Genomic DNA, 20,717 nt, shown 5'->3' on the forward strand with positions numbered 1-20,717 from the left:
TTGAGCCACAGTAACACTTCCCCAAACTAAAGGACTCTTGACACGCTTATATCTTGCTGTTGAGAATTGAGATAGCAAAGATACGCTGGATCGCCTTCTGTTGAACCATTACATAAATCCAGGCCTGAAGAACAACATAGAAGAAACTCTATTTGACATTGCCAAAAGCATAAGTATGTATCACTACCTCTATGAAGTTGTAAAAGGCTGTACAAATTGTTCACCGAAGTCCTAATGGTTGGGTTGAGTTTCTTAAATTTCAAAAATGCAAGTTCATCTTTTGTGTCCCTACAAAATATTTTCACAATCCAAATAAGTGCAATATCTTTTTTTTTTTTTTTGGTCGGTCATGGGGCATGAACTCTGGGCCTGGAGCTATCCCTGTGATCTTCAGCTCAAGGTGAGCCCTCTACCACTTGAGACACAGCTCCACTTCCAGTTTTCTAGTGGTTTATTTGAGATAAGTGTACCACAGACTTTCCTTCCCAGGCTGGCTTTGAACCATGATCCTCAGATCTCAGTCTCCTGTTTAGCTAGGATTATAGGCATGAACCACCAGTGCCCCGCAGCACCAATATTTTACTGTAAAAATTCATGGATTCCGCGGAATTCTTCCAAGTGAATTGCCTGCCTTGGATGGAAAAATGCATTCAATAGATTTTGTAAACATGTATAATAAATTCTTCAGAGTTTGTGATTTTTTTAATAAGAAATAATTTTAATTTACCTGTTGAAATGAGTAGTACAGAAACTAAAATATTTCTGGTGCTTGTCTGAAAATGTATATTTTATAATATTCTATATTCTATGTTTGCATAATGTTCATAATTTATTTTCTCCTAGATATACATTGAATTCTATATTATTTTATAATATATACGTTCATTAATGTGTACTTTCCGATTGTATTCCATATAGAAACAGTTTGATTCCTTTTTTTCTAGGTCTTAATATTATTTTTCTTTGGGATAAAATGACAATGTTGTCTAATTTGAAAAGTTTTGTAAAGTTTATGCTATGTAAACGCCTTTCTGAGGTGATTTAATACACTGATGTCAAACTAAATTTAATTATATGAATTACGTGTATTGTTACACTTGTAATTTTGTAATCAACTTTTTAATCACTTTTTTTCATTTCTTGCATCTGAAGAATGAAAAATTTGGAATACTTCTCAAATTTTCATATTATCCTTGTGCAAGTGCCATGTTAATCTCTGTGTTGTAATTTGAGTATACGTGCTGCTGAAGCATGTAGTATCCTCTAAATTTAATAGTTAATGCTGCAATCTTTATACAGGCTTATATCTATGGGTGCCTACTTGTAACAAGGAAACCTTATTGTTCCTAACAATGCTATCGATCTTATTTCCCTAAAATTCTGTGAATATTGGAAAAAATTATATTGATCAGTCGATTGCTCACATTTCCAAACTATTTTTGCCAATGAATACTTAAGTCTTTTTATTTGGAATTTGATCATACTCTCTATTATTTATAGTTAGGTCCAAAGGTGATGGCTTTTTCAAGTACTTATTTGTCCAGCTTTGTGGACCTAATGGATTCAAACTAAGCGTTGCTTAAGCGCTACTTCTAAACTTCTTCAGCTGACATTTTCCCAAATGAGGTGTTACTGGAACAAATGTCTACCTGAGCCTTTACCCTTCTTCCATGTGGGAACAGACCAACCAGAATACCTTACCCTGACAGCAAAGATTTTCTTACTAGAACAAAACTAATCTTGGTTACAAGGGATCATAGAGAGATGAACAGTTCAAACAGAACTGTTCAGACGAGAAGGTATTTTATCAAAATATAATTGTTTATTATACCTTCCATTTAAAAGTAGCTAAAGCCAAGAAGTGAAAAAATTGTTCGTATGCATGATTACTTAATGTCCTGGCCTGTCTGTAAGTTCCTGGCAGGAACTTACACTACTACCTTTTTATCACCAAATAATTTCATAGTTGCAGGAGAAGTGCATATGTTTCTCCTCGTTATTAGGCATTAAATTGATAATGTTTTAATCACAGTGTTTCCTCTTGCCTCCATGCTGTAAATCTACAAATGATAAAGCTTTAGATCTAATTCTATCAAACACTGAAGTAGAGATAATGGAATCATACTTTAAAACAGAGTTGCCTTTGATACAGTAACTACAACAGAACAATACACAACGTGTGTCTTTTAATCATATTATATATAGCTATATGTGCTGATTTTATATTTCACACAATGAAACTTACTAGAATTAGTTGATAATTTGACAAATAAATTGATATTTATTTACTCCAATAAACAGAATTGGAATATAAATATTTAGGTTTCAAATATGTATTAGACTAGAAAACGTATCAATGCAATCTTTTTAGTATAAACTTGTGATACATTATAACTCTTCTTGGTCTTCCGAATCCACATGATAAAAAACAATGTTTTCCTCTAATCTGTAATGGATATTACTCTGCTGCTCTGTTTATTGTTTTAACTCGCTTGTCCCAAACTGTTTTTATCCATATTTCTGAAGCATTCTTACTGATTATGCCCAAATTTTGCTAAGATGTCTAAAAAATATTATTCTTCTGCAGTACCCATGGATCCTAGGATCTCAACGCCCCTTTACCTGCATCATCAGATAACAGGGGCAAGACTTTTCACCAAGGCCCATGCAATATATCAACGCAAAGTAATTGAAGACCCATCTCAATTATGCATTTCCTATATTTCAGGGCCCCAATTCCTTGAGATGCAGGAATTAGCAGTAAGCAATTGTGAAATGCAAGGCAACTTAAAATGAAGGATGAGATCACAAAATTTGAGAGAAAGTACTGTAATTCAAACATTCAACTTACAGATGACCAGCCCATATGAGCGAACAAGTTCACAAATTGTCATAAGATTATTTTTAATACCCCTCACCTATGATTAACGAAAGATTTTATTCCAACATAAGTGGGCCAAAAAATAGTTCCTAGAAAGATAGATCTATAATTGGTCTACGAAAGCCCGAAAACTTGAATTAGAGGTCAAATGTAATTCAGAAAATCATTTGAAGCACTAAGAAGTGCTTCAAAACACTGGGACTTCAGTACAACATGGTTCTGTGGTATAAAAATGTCACTCTCAAACCAATGATAATCTACATTTAATCTCCTGAAAGTATATTCCTTTTCAAATAAACTTTTAAAAATCACTTTCGCCCTTACTTCATTGCTGGTGGGAATGTAAACTTGTTTAACCACTTTGGAAAGCAGTATGGAGGTTCCTCAAAAGACTTCACATAGATCTCCCCTATGACCCAGCAATCCCACTTTTGGGCATTTACCCAAATGTTTACAAACAAGACCACACTAAAGCTACCAGCACAACAATGTTTATTGCAGCATTATTTACCATAGCTAAGATATGGAACCGACCCAGATGTCCCTCAGTAGATGAATGGATCAAGAAAATGTGGTATATATACAATGGAATTCTATGCCTCCATCAGAAAGAATGACATTGCCCCATTTGTTAGGAAATGGAAAAACTTGGAAAAAATTAAGTGAAGGAAGCCAGGCCCAAAGAAACATAGGTCTCATGGTTTCCCTTATTTGCAATATCTAGTATATGTATGAGTCAAGCGGAAAAGGTCAGATAATGTGAGGTCAGGAAAATGAACCCTTAGATATGTATTTTAATGTTTTTTTCTTTCATGCATGTGTTTCTAATGCATTTATAAGATTATCTCTTTGTTGCTTTGTATGTCCCTCCCCCACAGTATAACCCCTGCTTTCACTATATTTGATGTCAGTATAACTTTTGGAGGAGATGGGGAAAAACCAGTGTTTAAGGATACAGGTGGACCTCTTGCAACAGTGAGAATTACAAGTTGTCATGTCCAAAACGAGCTTTACAACGTCGGTGCGGGGGGGGGGGGCGAGTGGGGGGAAGGAGAAGGATTGGGATTGGGGGGGAGGGGGGAGGCTGGGAAGGGATGTGAAGGGTAAACCAAAGGAGGAGGCTGCAATGCTTGGTAAGAAATGTACGCATTATCCTGCCCATGTAATTGTAACCCCTCTGTATAGTATGTTCAAAAATAAAATAAAATTAAATTAAAAAAATCACTTTCGCCAAAATAACATTTGACAAGTTGATGATACTTAGTGACATTACAAGTTTTTCAAGTGTAGGGAGCAAGTACAATAGAGTTGAATTATTTACACAGCACTAATGCCAAACATGTTCAACCATTCATTAAAGTGTAGAAATAGTACCACCCACAATTTGTGTTTTTCAGTATGGGCCTTTCAGAAATGTGTTTAATATGTCAGCCTCCTAAATTTCAAACCCAAACCTTAGCTAATAAATTTCATCATTTAATAAGGTACATTTTAAACAATCACAAATAGTTGCCTCATCATATGTTATTTTATGTTTTCCCTCTGTATAACATAGTAAGAAATATGACTTTATGTCTTGAATATGGGTACTAATCAGAGATATGACAAACATAATATCTGTCTTCTATTTCTATCATATTCCTATCTAGGAATAAATTATAATGTTCTTCTTTTTCCAAAACTTATAGGTAGTAGAAAATATTATTCCATGTAAAATAAAAGAATCACACGATTGTACAAAGCCATTTATAAAAATGCATAGTTAGGAATACATTCTAAGCCATTTTTTAACTTTCTTTTGACTAAAGATTAATCTTTCAAACGGTTGAGAAAAAATCATGTTTAGGTGCTTCCCGTCTCCAGTCTTGCAAATTGTTGCTGCAGAAGAATGAATTATGGAAATATAAGCTGACATCATTTCAAGAATATGCAGGATTGAAACTCCATGGAATGTATATAAACCTTTCAAAGTATTAATAGACAGTTTAACAGAATGACTATCAGAAGTTGAAACCAAAGAGGAATTATAGTAAAGACATAGAATGAATGAAAAATGAACAAGGAGCAAATACAGCTAGAATACTGAATGTACAAATATGATGAAGGAAGTGGTAAATTGGAAATAAATCTTGGAGAAAGGGTCGTTTGAGAATGATAGAAGGAGTGACTCTGATCTAGGAGCATTGGACAATTAGATGGATATATTTAATTGTAACACAATTGCACAAACTTTTAAAATTCAGTTAAAAACACATCTAGAAACAAAAACATACAAAAATCACAACCAAACAGCAATCTCTAGAGAGTATGAATATGACCACTCAAAATTTTAATCAGTTAAATGAAGGGCAGTCTTGGGAAAAGCAAACAAAGCTGTTCAAAGAGGGAAGTTTGGAATAGGGGAGAATTTTCAACAGAATTAAATAGATTAAGGTTATAAATCACCTATATCTGCTGCATACAGTATCTTACTTCTACGAGATTTCTGTCTGAACTGGATAATCCAGTCCTGAGAAACACTTGGTAACTTGTGAGGTAGAATGGAAGAAACAAGATCAAGAACGCATTACTCCACTGGAGAGAAAATGATCCTCTATATTTTCTCTAATCTCTCTTCACTACTCTTTCTTCATACTTTTAAGTCAATTGATTTTGAATTATATTTTTCCTTCTTTCTTCTGGCAAAGTAATTGGTCAAAGTAATTTCATTAAATATTATTTGCCATTTTCTTCTTTCATGCTGTTTAATTGGCCTAGTGAGTCCATAAAACTTCCCTCTTGTATTTGTTTGCCATGAAACAACATCTATGTTAATAAGGAGAAATCTAATGTAAAACTTTGTATCCAGAAAACAGTCCAAGATGCTGTGATCACAAATATTTGGCTATATATTTTTTTCTTTTACCTTGAAAGACTTCTTGTGTCTAAAGTGCCCACAAAAATAAGTACTCCATCACTTGTTGGTTCAATCAGAATTGTCTAACATCAAAGATATATTTTGCTAAGAAGATGCTTAGAGGAAACCAAAAAATACTGCACTTTTTAATCTTCTCTCTTAAGATTCTCCTTAGATACCATATCAGGAACAGTGAAGTTATTCCATGCAAAATTATTTTAATAGATTATTTTTCTCTTGGTTTTGCATTTGTTCACCAAGGTGTATGGAGGAGAATAGAGTTAAATCACCCATACCTTGGAAGAAAGTGTCTGTTACAAAAGGAAAATGCTTCTATGTCCTACTTCTATGTCCTACTCTTAGCTCTTGCCAGAGTTCCAATTAATCACAGCTTCTTGGCTTCCAGTCTAGTGAAGCTGAAGGACCATACGGGCTCCACCACTGCTACATCTTCATTATTTCTCTTTTAAAACTCTTCAAGTTGCCTCATTTGGATGTGGAATGTATTTTCATGTCTTCATTCAATCAGTTCTGCATTGTAGTGAGCCAAATGGGCTCTGTAAAATCACTTTAGGGAGAAAAAATACTAACACAATTTACATCAAAAAGTTTTGGCCTCCCTTCACTGCTGAAGTCAATACGCTTAGCTAAGGCTTCTAAGAAAAATTTTATTATTAATTTTTCCATTTTTTCAATTCTTTTCTGAACTTTTTGGCATATGTAATAAAAGAAGTCTAGACTACCTCATATTAATAAGAATATTATTTTTTGTGAGCCACTTAGAAATGTGAAATCATTGGTTTGAAGTATCCAATCAAATTTTTTTCTGTGTTTCACTGCTTCACGTCCAAAGACATTGTGGAAAGTGTTATAAACAGAAATGTGTAATCCCAACACCTTCTTTCATTGTGGAGGGCACTTTCTCCCTAAATATTTTGACTCAAATTATCTTTTTCAGAGAATTACTATTTGGTAATTGAAGGTACATTGACAAATTTTGATGCCTTATTTTTTAAAGAACTTTTAATTTAAATTCCAATACAACCTTCTTTCAAACAGTGAGAATATAGTTCCTGGGTAAGGACAATTCCATGGGAACCTACAGGATTTACAGCAAGGTTTCTGAGGTTTGTTTGTTTAGTTTCAAAAAGAGCCATCTTCATCCATATTGCTCCCTCTCTACTAAGTCTCCTTGGATTTCTTTGCATGAGAGCCTATTCTTCCAGGCAATTTTAAATTTTCTTAATAGGCTAAGTTATTAAAAATTTTGAACTATTGAATTTTACCTGTCATAAATTTAAAACTGTTGAAAATCCTTTATCAGAACCGCAAATTCACCAATCCTAATTCCACCTTTACCATCAAAATGTTAACATGCTGTTTTCATGATATAGTAACCATGCAGCTATTATTTTCCAGTGGCTTTGTTATGCATATATTTAACCATATTAGCTGATGCTAAGCAAAATGAATTCCAAGATATGGAACCAGATTTTTTTTTCATTTGTGGTTGTTGTTTTTGATGAACTATGTGATTTCTGTTTTCTTTGGGGTTTTCCTCTATGGTTTCTCCCTGCTGTATGGTGAAACAATGGTGAGACAAAGGACAAAAGGCAAACCAATGCAATAGCAATACTCACAAGACAATATGTTGGAAATGTACTTTACAACTTGTGAGGGGTGAAGGGGTGAAGGAAAACTGTGAGAAAAATGAGGGAGGGGTAACAAGTTTGAAATGTTTTTTATTCACTACCTTACAGTTAGTGTAAAGTCACTGTACATCAATTTGATAATAAAATTGAAAAAATAAGCTGTGTAAAATGTAATTTTACTTTATTGGCACAGTAAATATTATTCTTTATGTAGTAACATTTTAAAAATCAATAATATTTGGCTTCTAATTTGAATTAATTACCCCTTATTTATCAGAGGTTCATCAACTTGAATGTTATCCAACTAGACACTATTTTCACAATATACTTGCCAAATTTTTCAAAAAAGAATAAATTTAGTACTTTCTCATTCTAAAACAGAAAACAGGGTCTGGGAAGATGGCTCAGTGGTAGAGCGCTTGCCTTGCATGCCTGAGGCCCTGGGTTCGATTTCTCAGCACCACATAAGCAAAAAGAAAAAAGCCAGAAGCTCAAGTGGTAGAGCGCTAGCCTTGAGCTGAAGAGCTGAGGGACAGCGCCCAGGCCCAGAGTTCAGGCCCCACGACTGGACCTAGTTTAATACTATGGAAACCCATAATTTTAAAAGTAAGTAAGTTTTTAAGAGGACAGAATAAATGTGTTCTTCAAAATTCCTATGACTAACAACTACTCATTTTTAAATTCTCAACATTCCTAAGAGATTCAAAACAGTACTTGTTTGCATGTTAATTAATTCTGCAATAGATGCAGTTTCCAATGGGGTGTCCAGATTGAGAAGTAAACAGAAAAATAGCCACATTCTTGTAGAGGATAAAACTGTGAAGCATGTGTAATAATTAATTCTTCAAGAGTAAGCAATTGTTTATAAGAGTAAGCTATTATGTCTATGACCATCAATCCCAAGATTTATGTCATAAAGTCATCCTAGCCCAACAGTTTCCAACTTGTAAGGGACACCTTAAAATTCCTTAATTCACATTATGAATACCTTATCTCTATTTTGAAAAAATACTACACCTCTGCTAATGTGACACCTTCCTTGTTCTGAAAAGAACACCACAATAAACTGAGCTGCATCATTTTTCCTCCACTGGTATTCTTGAGATCAGAACACTTGCAAATATTATTTATATTTAGACTTTTTTAACTATCATAGATATTCAGTATGCTAAGATAGGAAAATTATGATTCAAAGCCCACCCAGGCAGGAAGGTTTCTTAGAATCTTATCTCCAAAAAACTTCTCTGCAAAAGCCAGACTCAAGTGGCACTGAGGTTGAAGTGGTAGGGCTTGAGCCTTGAGCATAAACAGGATCAGAGACCCTGTTCATGCCAAGAGTTCGAGTTCTAGGATGAACCAATAAAAACAAACTGAAAAAAACCCCAAACCTAGCATTTTTCTCCATGTATACAGAGGCACGTAAATAAGGAAATGGCTTCCTGTGGTACATATAGGTAGAAGAAAGAAGATGTCACACAATTACTCTCTTCATACCATATTAAACCAAACCTTTAAAAATTGGTTTTTCTAAATGTATGAATTAATGTCATCCATTTTTGGCAACTCTGTCTAGATTATTCATATTAACATGGTATACGTTAACTCTGCGAATTATTTATTAACTATGTTCTAATTATAACTGTCGTAAAAGAATATCTAGGCAAATAGAATGCCAGAATTATTTGTGAATTTTTCAATTAATCCCTCTACTTTGAAAGTATTTTGTAGTATCCTATAGAATATGAAATTACAAACAAATCAAAAATATATTTTTAATCTAAATTCTAATTTAACAAGGTCTACAAAATCCTACATTAGACGAACTTTGCTATTTCTCCGGTCTTAAGCTTTTGTAATCCTTCAACATTTATTTGGAATCCAACAGAATGAGGGAGGGGAATCATGAGCTCTTTTGCATCTACGAATGTTCTGTAATGATGAGAGCATTTAAAACACAAGTGAGGATATATATGAGGTGTATTCAATAGGAAACTTGACTTCTCAAAACATAATGACAAAATTAGGCCAAACTTCCAACTGTGTATTCCTTTCTTGTTGTTTGGTTAGTTTTACTGAGACAAAATTATTCTATCTGGTCCAGGGAAGGTATCATTATGTAATTCCACTCTCTTATCTCTTGTCTGAGTGCTAGAATTCCAGGCTTGTATCACATTGCCCTGCCATAGTTTGTTTATTTAATCTAGAAACAGACTAGAAATTCTGAACTTCTCCTATGATTTTATCCACTAGACTGACAGCTCAGACTGTTTATGTACTATTTTCAAAGGTGTTTTAACAATTGACATAGGATATGAACATTTTTTGATGCACCTGCAGGCTTCCCTGATTCATTCCACTATGTATCCTATCCCATTAAGAATGATTGCTTGACTCTCTTACTATCTCTGGTCCCTACCTATGTAATATTCTCAACTTCTGGGGGAAAGTTCACTTGAGGGCTTTCTAATATTAAAAATTATCACTTGATTCTAGTCTTACTCAGGACCAATTTCCTATTGTTTTCTAACTTTTCTACCTATTCTGAGAGTTGTTTCATTTGTGTATTTTTGTGTGCACCTATACACTTATAGGTGTGTATGTGTATGTTTGTATGTATGTATGTATGCAAAAACTTAAAGCTGTAATTCAGCAATCTTGCTCATGACTGGTATCCCAGCTTTCGCTGGTTAATTATAGGTAGTGTCTCAAAGCCTATACTGTCCAAGCTGGGTGCAAATTGAACCTCCCAGACTCCTTTACATTCTTAGGTTTTATTTTTCTAGGAGTATCAACTTTTAAACTTCAAACACTTTTGTGAGTGTAAAGTCTAACTGTAGCCCAGATTTTTAACTCAAGAATTCATATAAAGTTAGATGAACATATACATTACATATCCTGGGTGTACACTGTTAGAAATGTGATCATAAACCAAGTTGTTGTGAGATCTGAGGATTGGGTTTTAAAGTCAGCACGGGTAGGAAAGTCCTGGAGACTCTTTTTCTCCAATAATTACCAGAAAACTGGAAGCGGCACTGCAGCTCAAGTGGAAGAGCACTAGCCTTGAGCTGCGTTTCAGAGGGACAGCGCCCTGTCCCATATTTCAAGTGCCACGAAAAACAACAACAATAAAAAGGAATATAAGAAAAGGAAAGAACAAGAAATGTGATCTTAGCCACCAGGTTCATTGCTAGTATAATTCCTGTTCCCTCAAGATAGACTCTTTTTTTCCAGTTAAGTCTGTTCTCCCATATGTGACTTGCATTGGAAAAAGAATCATTCTTCCATTCTCCTTTTTGCACAATTACATGATTAGCAAGCATGATTTAGAAAGGGAGTGGCCTCATGCTTCATGTTCCACTTAGGGGTAATGCTTTCTCTATATCACTCCCATAAATCTACATATGGGACTTGGCTTTATTGTTTCAATTTTTTATTTGTAGAGTCTTGTATATTGTATTGAACACTTATACATAAACACAGAACTTTTTCTCCTATAATTGCTATTGTTTCTTTTACGGTTAACTCATGTACAGTTGGGAAATTAATGCACAGCATATAGACTCACAAAAAATTATCTGAGAACCTTCTTACCATTTAAAATTCACCTTAATTTACAGAGCACATGAGAAGTTTGAACAAAATATATTCTCATGGATAATGTATTTATAAGCAATTTAAATTGCATTTGTCTTTACTAAGTTGTCTCTGAAACACGTGTTACCTCATGTCCAAAAGTGTCTTTGTGCTATTTCAATGAAGCCAGAAAACATTCATTTTTTTCTGGAGCAGCACCATAAATTGTTACTGGAAGTAAGTGGAAGTAACTGTTACTGGATGTGGAAACTGATCCCAGGAGAGGAATTTAACATAGAGAAATGACAAAGTTCAAGTTAACTATTGCGTTCCTTTGTACTGTACAAGAAAAGAATCCAAGGCTGGAAGGAAACTCTGTCCCTGACTTTTTTGAGTTTGTCCTTTACTCATATAAAACTTGTCTGTAAACTTCTGGTTGAGAGTTTTGCAAAAGGAAACAATATGCCATTTGAAGGCAGGCATAGAACAAAAGGAAATAACTTTGTTTTAAAAGTGTTCTACTGCAAAGAAGCAAAGACATGGAGGTTTTAAAGTGTCTAATGGATGGATGTTTCACTCCTGAGATGATTCTCTTTTTGCAGGAATCAGTTTTTAATTCCTTTAGTCTGGTCTTGAGTTTTCCATAGCAATAAGAATTCCAAAAAAGCACGATCCAGTGAGTATGATCAGCAAAAGCAGCCTCTTCTCAGAGCACCACTATTTTAAGGAGAGTCCCAAAGAAATACCCAGGGTTTGTTTTGTTTGCTTGTTTGTTTAGTTTGTGCTGGTTCTGGGGCTTGAACTTAGAGACTGGCCCCTGTCCCTGAACAGTTGTCTTTCTTTCCTACCTGGCCCAAACCTAGTACTCCACTGCTTGAGCCAAAACTCCACTTCTGGCTTTTTTGGTGTTTAATTACAGATAAGTGTTTGACAGACTCTCTTGCCTGGGTTGGCTTTGAACTAAGACAGTAAGAAAGCTAAGTGACATCAACTCTATGGACTTCTCTTTTGAACCTAGAAATATTAGATGAAGTTTATTATAAAGCTAATATTTGACAATTTTTAAAGAAGAGAATATGTTTAGCAAAGAAGCCATAACAAATAACTCAGTAAAAGTAGGTGCACTACTAAATCATTTGGGAAGATTACTATTGATTTCATCATTTCTTTGGGGGAAACTTAAACCTATATTTGCACTTTTTTGTTGGTTGTGGGGATTGAACCTTAATCCTGGGCACTGTCTCTCAGCTCTTCAGCACAACTTGAGCACTCTACCACTTTAGCTACAGCACAACTTCCGGGTTTCTGGGGTTAATTGAAGATAAGGGTTTCATGGACTTTAGCTACAGCACAACTTCCGGGTTTCTGGGGTTAATTGAAGATAAGGGTTTCATGGACTTTCCTGACCAGGCTGGCTTTGAACCACAATCCTCTGGACTCAACATCCTGAGCAGCTAGGATTACAGGCATGAGCCACCAGCACCCCACTCATATTTGCATTTATGTGCACTTAATGTCACTATGTAGACAAAGAATGGAAATATGAACCATATGATGTGACATTGCAGCTTTTCAGAATAATTAAGGTAGCAATAAATATGTCCTCCTTTTCCATTTTGTTACGTAAATAACTCATGAGCTATGGGACTCTTACATTAGCATCCTCTTTCATCTTTATAGGTGTATTTAGTATTAGGAAATGTTCATAGATAAATACAGCAAGACAGATTTTTAGAAAGCAAAGGAGATCAGGTATGAAAGATCAGCATAGAAGGAGATACATTCATCACACAGAGATTAAGAACTAGCCTAGGAGATTTTGAATGCCGAAGGCAATGAGGAATAAGCCTAGTTGATAACTAGTTCTTTAATAAGCAAAAATGGTTCCCTAGAACGGTTTCTGCTATACCTTAGTTACTATCATTTATTCTTTCCATCTGGCATTATTCCTTCTCTTCTGTCACAACTGTTAATTAGCCTCTGCCTGTTTTGTAAGATGACTGGCCAAAATAGTTTCTGAATCTCACTTACACTATCCTTCTCATTGTGATTAGCAGTGACCCCACTCAAAAGCCTGGAATATTTGAATTTCCAGAATTAATCTTCTCCTGACATCTAAGCACATTCCTAGCATTAATTGCTGTGACCCAATGAACAAAACATTTTTTTTCAACACAGTATCCTTACATAGGTAAAGTACATGTATTAGGAACTATTGTCAGGTATCAGTATGGAAGGAGCAATTATATATTCCAAATATGGGTTCTTTATTTCACATTTACTAACTAAATGTTCATTGTTGTTGTTGCTGTTGTTTTGGCAGTCCTGGGGCTGAAACTCGGTGCTTGGGAATTATTCTTCAGCGTTTTTTTTTTTCCTCAAGGCTAACCCTCCACCACTTGAGGCACAGGACCACTTCCAGTGTTTCCTTTTCAATTTATGTGGTACTGAGGAATTGAACCCAGGGTTTTATGCATGCTAGGCAATCACCATACCATGAAGCCACATTCCCAGAACCCTAAATGACTTTCTTAAGATGGCATTACATTTTCATTCTATAACTCTGTATCATAATTTTAGCCAGGAATTTTTGCTAGAAAAGAGCATTGAACACAGTACTTGAGTCCAGTAAGGCTAGATGGACAATGCATAACTGTCACAGTGTAGCCAGGGCACAGAGGGACTTACCTCATGGAGCTGGTACAACAGACTGAGCGAGACAGCTCCTGACCCACAGCCTACCTCGAGAATGAGAGGACCACCTTGGTTCCAGCCACATGGGGATGCTGGACCACCTCCTCCAGCACCCATTGAATCAGTTCCTGAGGAGAAAGCGAAAGAAAGAAGGTCAGAATTACACTTAAGCCAGGTGCTGTTGGCTCAGGCCTATAATCCTAAGTACAATGGAAGCTGAGATATGAAGAATGTGGTTTATAGCCAGCCTGGGCAGGAACACCTGTGAGACTCTTATCTCCAAAGAACCACCAAAAAACTGGAATTGGTGCTGTGACTCAAGTGGTAGAGTGGTAGCTTTGAGCTGAGGAGCTCAGAGAGCTGCCCTAGGGCCAAAGTTCAAGCCTCATAACTGAAAAGAAGTGGACTTCCCACCACAAGAAGTGGACTGAATAGCACCCATTGTCCTAGGGAGCATGGCAGAGAAGTCAGGCCGAGCTTCCTGTCAGCTGGGAGTCATTAGTAGCTCACCCGGCTTCTCTATGCCTCAGTTTCCCCAGCTTCAAAACTGAACAAAGTGAAGGATCCCGTTACTCATGGGGATAGAGTAATAAAGAAAGAGAGCCATTTTTACATTCCCACCAACAATGAAGTAAGGTTCCTTTCTGTCCACATCCCCTCCAGCATCTGTTGTTGTTAGAGTTCTTGATTTTTGCTGTTCTAACTGGAGTGAGGTGATATCTCAATGTTGTTTTGATTTGCATTTCTTTTATGGCTAGGGATGTTGAACATTTCTTCATGTGTCTATTGGCCATCCTTCTTTCTTCTTCAGAGAAGCTTCTCTTTAAGTCTTTCGCCCACTTATTTATTGGGCAGTTGTTTCTTTGAGGATTTGTTGTTGGGTGGTTTAATTTTTTGAGTTCCAAGTATATTTTAGATATGAGACCCTTGTCCGTTGTATGGCTAGTAAAGATCTCCTCCCAAACGGTGGGCTTTCTATTGATCTTGCCAGCTATGTCATTTGCCCTGCAGAAGGTCTGCAATCTTATGCAATCCCATTTGTCCAACCTTTCTTTGATTTGTTGTGCTTCTGGGTCTCTATTCAGAAAATTTCGACATGAGCCAAGGAGACCTAGGGTTTCTCCTATTCCATCCTGTAATGTTTTCAGAGTGTCTGCTTTGAGTTCAAGGTCTTTGATCCATTTGGAGTTGATTCTGGTGCAGGGTGATATATAAGGATCTAGCTTTAGTTTTCTACATGTAGTTAACCAATTTTGCCAGCACCATTTACTGAAGAGGCTGTCTTTCTTCCATTCTATTGTTTTAGCTTCCTTATCGAAGATTAGATGGCTATAGGTCTGTAGGTTCATTTCTGGGTTTTCAATTCTATTCCATTGGTCCTGAGGTCTGTTCTTATGCCAATACCAAGCTGTTTTGATTACTATGGCTTTATAGTAGAGTTTGAAATTTGGTATTGATATTCCTCCAGCACTTTGGAAAGCAGTATGGAGGTTCCTCAAAAGACTTCACATAGATCTCCCCTATGATCCAGCAATCCCACTTTTGGGCATTTACCCAAATGTTTAAAAACAAGACCACACTAAAGCTACCAGCACAACTATGTTTATTGCAGCATTATTTACCATAGCTAAGATATGGAACCAACCCAGATGTCCCTCAGTAGATGAATGGATCAAGAAAATGTGGTATATATACACAATGGAATTCTATGCCTCCATCAGAAAGAATGACATTTCCCCATTTGTTAGGAAATGGAAAGATTTGGAAAAAATTATATTAAGTGAAGTAAGCCAGGCCCAAAGCAGCATAGGTCCCATGGTTTCCCTTATTTGCAATATCTAGTATAGGTATGAGTCAAGCGGAAAAGGTCAGATAATGTGATGTTAGGAAAATGAACCCTTAAATATGTATTTTAATGTTTTCGTTTCTTTCATGCATGTGTTTCTAACGCATTTATAAGATTATTTCTTTGTCGCTTTGTATGTCCCTCCCCCACAGTGTAACCCCCGCTTTCACTATATTTGATGTCAGTATAACATGTGGAGGAGATGGGGATAAACAAGTCATTTAAGGATTCAGGTGGATCTGTTGCAACAATGAGAAGTACAAAATGTCATGTCAAAACCAGCTTTACAATGTCGGTGTGGGGGGGGGGAGGGGGTATAATTGGGTGGGGGGAGGGGGGTAAAATTGGTTGGGGGAGGGGGGAGGCGGGGAAGGGAAGTGAAGGGTAAACAAAGGAGGAGGCTGCAATGCTTGGTAAGAAATGTATGCATTATCCTGCCCATGTAATTGTAGCCCCTCTGTACAGTATTTTCTCAAATAAAATAAAATACAATTAAAAAAAAAAAAGAAAGAGAGCCATGTTTTTTTTCATAATCCCATAACTGTTGCACTGTTAATAACACACACCATCTGAGATCTTTCCGGGTATCTTCCTATCATATGCTCACAGAATTGCCAAGAACAGTATCAGATGGCCCCTCCCCCTGTGCCTGTCCCTGCTCCAGAGATCCCTCTGTATCAATCCCTTGTTTCCTCACAACTGTCCCATGAAGAGATTGAAGTCCAATGGTTGAGGCCCAACCCAGAGATTCACCTCTGGTCAAGAATTGGCTGCCGTGGACTGAGTTTGGAACAATCCATCTAAACCAATGACTGAGCATGTCGCTACATATCTACCATCCCAACTACAGAAGAACGGGCCTCGTGGCTCAGGCCTGTCACAGATCAGAGGACCATGATCCAGCCCAGAATGAGCATATATTAATTCTCCATCTCAGAAATGCCCAAGACAGAAAAGCTTGACTCGCATGGTAGAAGACTTGACTGGCAAGCCTAGGGCTATGAGGTCAAACCCTAATATACCAAAAAGAACCAGTGTCCCAGTGCCAGAGGCTCATGCCTATAATACTAGGTACTCAGGACGCTGAGATCTGAAGATCACAGCTCAAGATTTAAAATAGGGTTGGCCTTGCCCATCAGACATCATTATGAGAAGACCCCGAGACTGACCTATGCTGTTGCGCTCCATACTAGCAGAACTCATATCCTTACTAAGAGTTGGCCATGCTCTCTGTCCTCCTGGGAAGCCATCCCCTGCAGGTCACACTCCCAGATCCTCCCAAGCTCCCACTGCCACCAACCAGGCCCAAGGGAGTACACAGCTCCATTGCACACAGATCCCTTGTTCTTGTAATTTAACTGTGTTGTGTCCCCTTCAAGCCTCTCACCCTTCCATGCCCCCAGACCTCAGCTGTGAAGCCCATACATGGCCCAAAGATAACAGGTAGAATTTACCAAAGCATTCGGCCTCCTTGTTACAACCCAGTTCTACACACACACACACACACACACACACACACACACACACACACACACACACACACACACATACACACACATCCAGACAGGTGACAGAAGACTCCTCCATGCAGTACCTGCAATTTGCCAACTGATCACTCATCTGAGCACAGTCAGGCTGTACAAGGAAAATGATTATCTCTCTTTCTCTGTCTCTGTCTCTCTGTCTCTCTGTCTCTCTGTCTCTCTGTCTCTGTGTCTGTGTCTGTGTCTGTGTCTGTGTCTGTGTCTGTGTCTGTCTCTCTCTCTCTCTCTCTCTCTCTCTCTCTCTCTCTCTCTCTCTCTCTCTCTCTCTCTCTCTCTCTCTCTGTCTCTCTGTCTTCAGGTGAAAGTTTGACTGAACACAGAAGAGAAGGGCTCACACAGCAAGGGTGTCTATCTTCTGCATCCAACACCTCCCATCCCCAGAAAGAAAGGAAAAAAACCCAGAAGGCAGGTGTAGACATGCTGCTCCCCACCTCTGACTAAAGCCACTGGGCTCCCACCTGGGAGTGGAAGGGCGCAGATGTGCTGCTGTGTGGCTCCCACTGCTCCAGGCCAGGGGATCTTTGGCGCCCACTCCTCACCCAACCTGCATCTCCCCGTATCCTGGACACTAGTCACTGGGGATGGGGGTGGCATCCTCGGGTCAACCCCCACCCCCACCCCTGGGGCACATTTGTGGCAGGGCGTGGGCCAGACTGTGGGGCACAGGGGAGGCGAGGTCCTGGTCGGAGGGGAGGTAGTGGTGTCAACAAACAGAGAGAATCAAGGTGCTACTGGGCAGCAAGGAATGTGGGCGTGGCCACCATTCTTGTATCCCATTGGTCAGAAAGAACCATGAAACAATAGAGGTGTGGCTGGAATCTTCTGATGCAGGCAGAATGGGTGGAGTCAAAATGATGGCAGCCCCTTTCCCAGGGAACTCTGTCCAATCCAGTTGGGGACAAGAGAGTGACCCACTTTAGCCGGATGGCTGCACAGATTGTTGTGTATGTCTGTTTGTTCCCAGACCTTGAATTCAGGATCAGGGCACAATCTGTGAGTTGTTTTTGATCAAGGCTAGCTCTCTACCACTGAAGCCACACGGCTTTACTTCTGTCTTTGATGGCACAAGTTGGACAGGAGTCTCAAGGACTGTCCTGCCTAGGGTGACTTTGACTTTCACAGCCTTGTAAGTTTTAAGGAGGACTGCTGAGAGCCACTGATGCCTGGTTTTGCTGATGATCTTGGACAGACCTGTGAGTTCCCTATCCTCAGGTTTAAGTGGTAGGAGCTGGAGCCCACAGCTTGAATCCTGGGCTGCCACCAACAAATGGCAGGAGATCCTATGAAATTCATTCCTATTCATATGATTACCAAAGGAATGTGATGTATATCATGATTAAATGGGCAGTACTTGAATGATTCGAGGATAAAATTATACACAATTACATAATAGGACACTGGTCGATATTAATTAATACTTTATGAAGCATTTAAACAATCACCTTCATTAAATGGAGGCCAAATGAAATACCGACGAATTGGGCATCACATAGCATAGAGATGCCATTTTTTTTCTGCCAGGACTGGGATTTGAACTCATGGTCTAGGTAACCCTGCTGTTGCACTTTGTGGGAAGGGGAAGCTTGCCTCCTTGAATTTAAGAAATTCAAGTCTGTTTTTTAGGCCTGAAATCGATGCCCACAACTAGAAAACATACTATTTGTTTACATTTTAAATATATGATTTATATTTTTAAACATATGTTGATTCCATATTGCATTCAGTGTAGTTATTTTATTTTTTGTTTTATTCATATACTGACTACTCATTTTATTAACTATTATGACACATAGAACAGTGATTACATTGATTACATAGGATATAGGTTTGCATATGTATTGCACGTCCTTCCTGACACCCAGGACTTTCACAGAAAGGAAAACATGTGTCATCATCAGCTTCTTACTACACGATTCATTTTTTGGGAGTACTAGCATCTGAACTAACAGCCTTCAAGGCCCAATTCATGAATGGGTGAGTGTCAGCCTGCCATCCTGTGGCAAATTGAGCTGACAGGCAGTCCCAAGTACCTGAGATCGAGCCCCAGCAGTTGACAAAATAAGAACAGATTGACATACAGATGGTAGTAAATGTATATCTTTTTAGAGTGCCAGAGATGTCTATACCTTATTCAGTTATATAGACTACATTCCTACCAATTCTTGGGTATTTATAATGCCTCCATATAATTAATGTTATTGTTTTCATTCTTAACATGGAATCTAAATTTGTAGACATGTTCTCCATCATGCCAGACACCCAGGACTCTCAGAGAAAAGGAAAAAATTTCACACTTGGCTTCTTACTGCATGATCCAGTTGTTGGTAGTGCTGGGATCTGAACTCAGGGCCTAGCAGGACCAATTGGTGAATAGTTCAAGGTGACCACACCAGCCTGTGAGCAACAAAGGAGTTAAGCCATCCCAGGATCTGACATTGATCCCCAGGGTGGCCATGATAGTCATAAACTAATGATTGAAACATAGGATCTATATTTACATATATGTGTGGACAGTATCTTGCCTTTGGAGTACTTTTCTCCTTATTTTCTGTCTTATGTAAGTATTGTGTATTTTACTGAATAATGTAACAGATATAACAGAACATACATGGAAGACAACCTATTGCCCTGGCTATAGGGTTTCCTATGCATTCTCCATCCAAGCTGAGACCCAGGACTTTCACAGGACAGGAAAACAGGTGAATCAATGGGCTTCTCACATCAGGATTCATCTTTTGGCAGTGTTGGGATTTGAACTCACACTCTATCAGGCCCAATTGGGGAAATGGTCAAGGTGAGGACACCAGCCTGTGAGCAACGAAGGAGATAGGCCATTCCTAGGAACTGACATCGAGTCCCAGGGAGGTCCAGATAGTCATAAATTCGTAATTCAAATATAGGATCTATATTTACATACATGTGTGGACAGCATCTTGCATTCAGTGCACTTCTCCTTAATTTGTGTCTAATTCATGGAGTTATTGTGTATTTTACTGAGTATGGTGACAGGTATACTGTGCTGACATGGATGACAATCTGTTCCCATAGTTATATCGTTTCCTATGCATTCTACATCCTAGTGAAAGCCCGGTTCTTTCACAGGAGAGGAAAACATGTTCAACGACTGGCTTCTGACAACAGAATGAAACTTTTGTCAGTGCTGGGATTTGAATTGAGGTCTGGGTAGCTCTGTTGCACTTTGGGGCAAGGGAAATCTCACCATCCTTGAAGACTAGAATGTCAGGCCTCATCAAGGGCCTGATTTGAAGCCCCAGTACTGGACAAAATAACAAGCCCGCCTTTTTTAAACATAGGATCTCTCTTTACCTACAAGTTTCATATGCATCTTGCATTCAGTGTAGTTATTCTTTTTATTTTGTGTCTTATTCATGGATGTATTGTGTATTTTATTGAGTATGGTGATAGATATAACTATGCTGACATGGATAACAACCTATTCGAATGCCTATAGAGTTGTCTATATAGAATTTCCATCCTCGCTGAGACCCAGGATTTTCACAGGACAGGAAAACAGGTGGATCGATTGGCTTCTCAAATCAAGGTGAATCTTATGGCAGTGCTGGGATTTGAACTCAAGCCCTAGCAGACCCAAATGACGAATGGGTCCATG

At 37.9% G+C, this 20,717-nt stretch overlaps 1 pseudogene; it reads right to left on the bottom strand.

The window, feature by feature from the left end:
• Nucleotides 1–1,156: 1,156 nt before the first annotated feature.
• Nucleotides 1,157–1,253, bottom strand: LOC138827635 (U6 spliceosomal RNA; annotated as a pseudogene).
• Between the last annotated feature and the right edge of the window lie 19,464 nt (nucleotides 1,254–20,717).

The sequence above is a fragment of the Dipodomys merriami genome, unplaced genomic scaffold (assembly GCF_024711535.1).
Source record: "Dipodomys merriami isolate MVZ:Mamm:240054 unplaced genomic scaffold, mDipMer1.0.p SCAF_159, whole genome shotgun sequence".
Lineage (NCBI taxonomy): Eukaryota > Metazoa > Chordata > Mammalia > Rodentia > Heteromyidae > Dipodomys > Dipodomys merriami.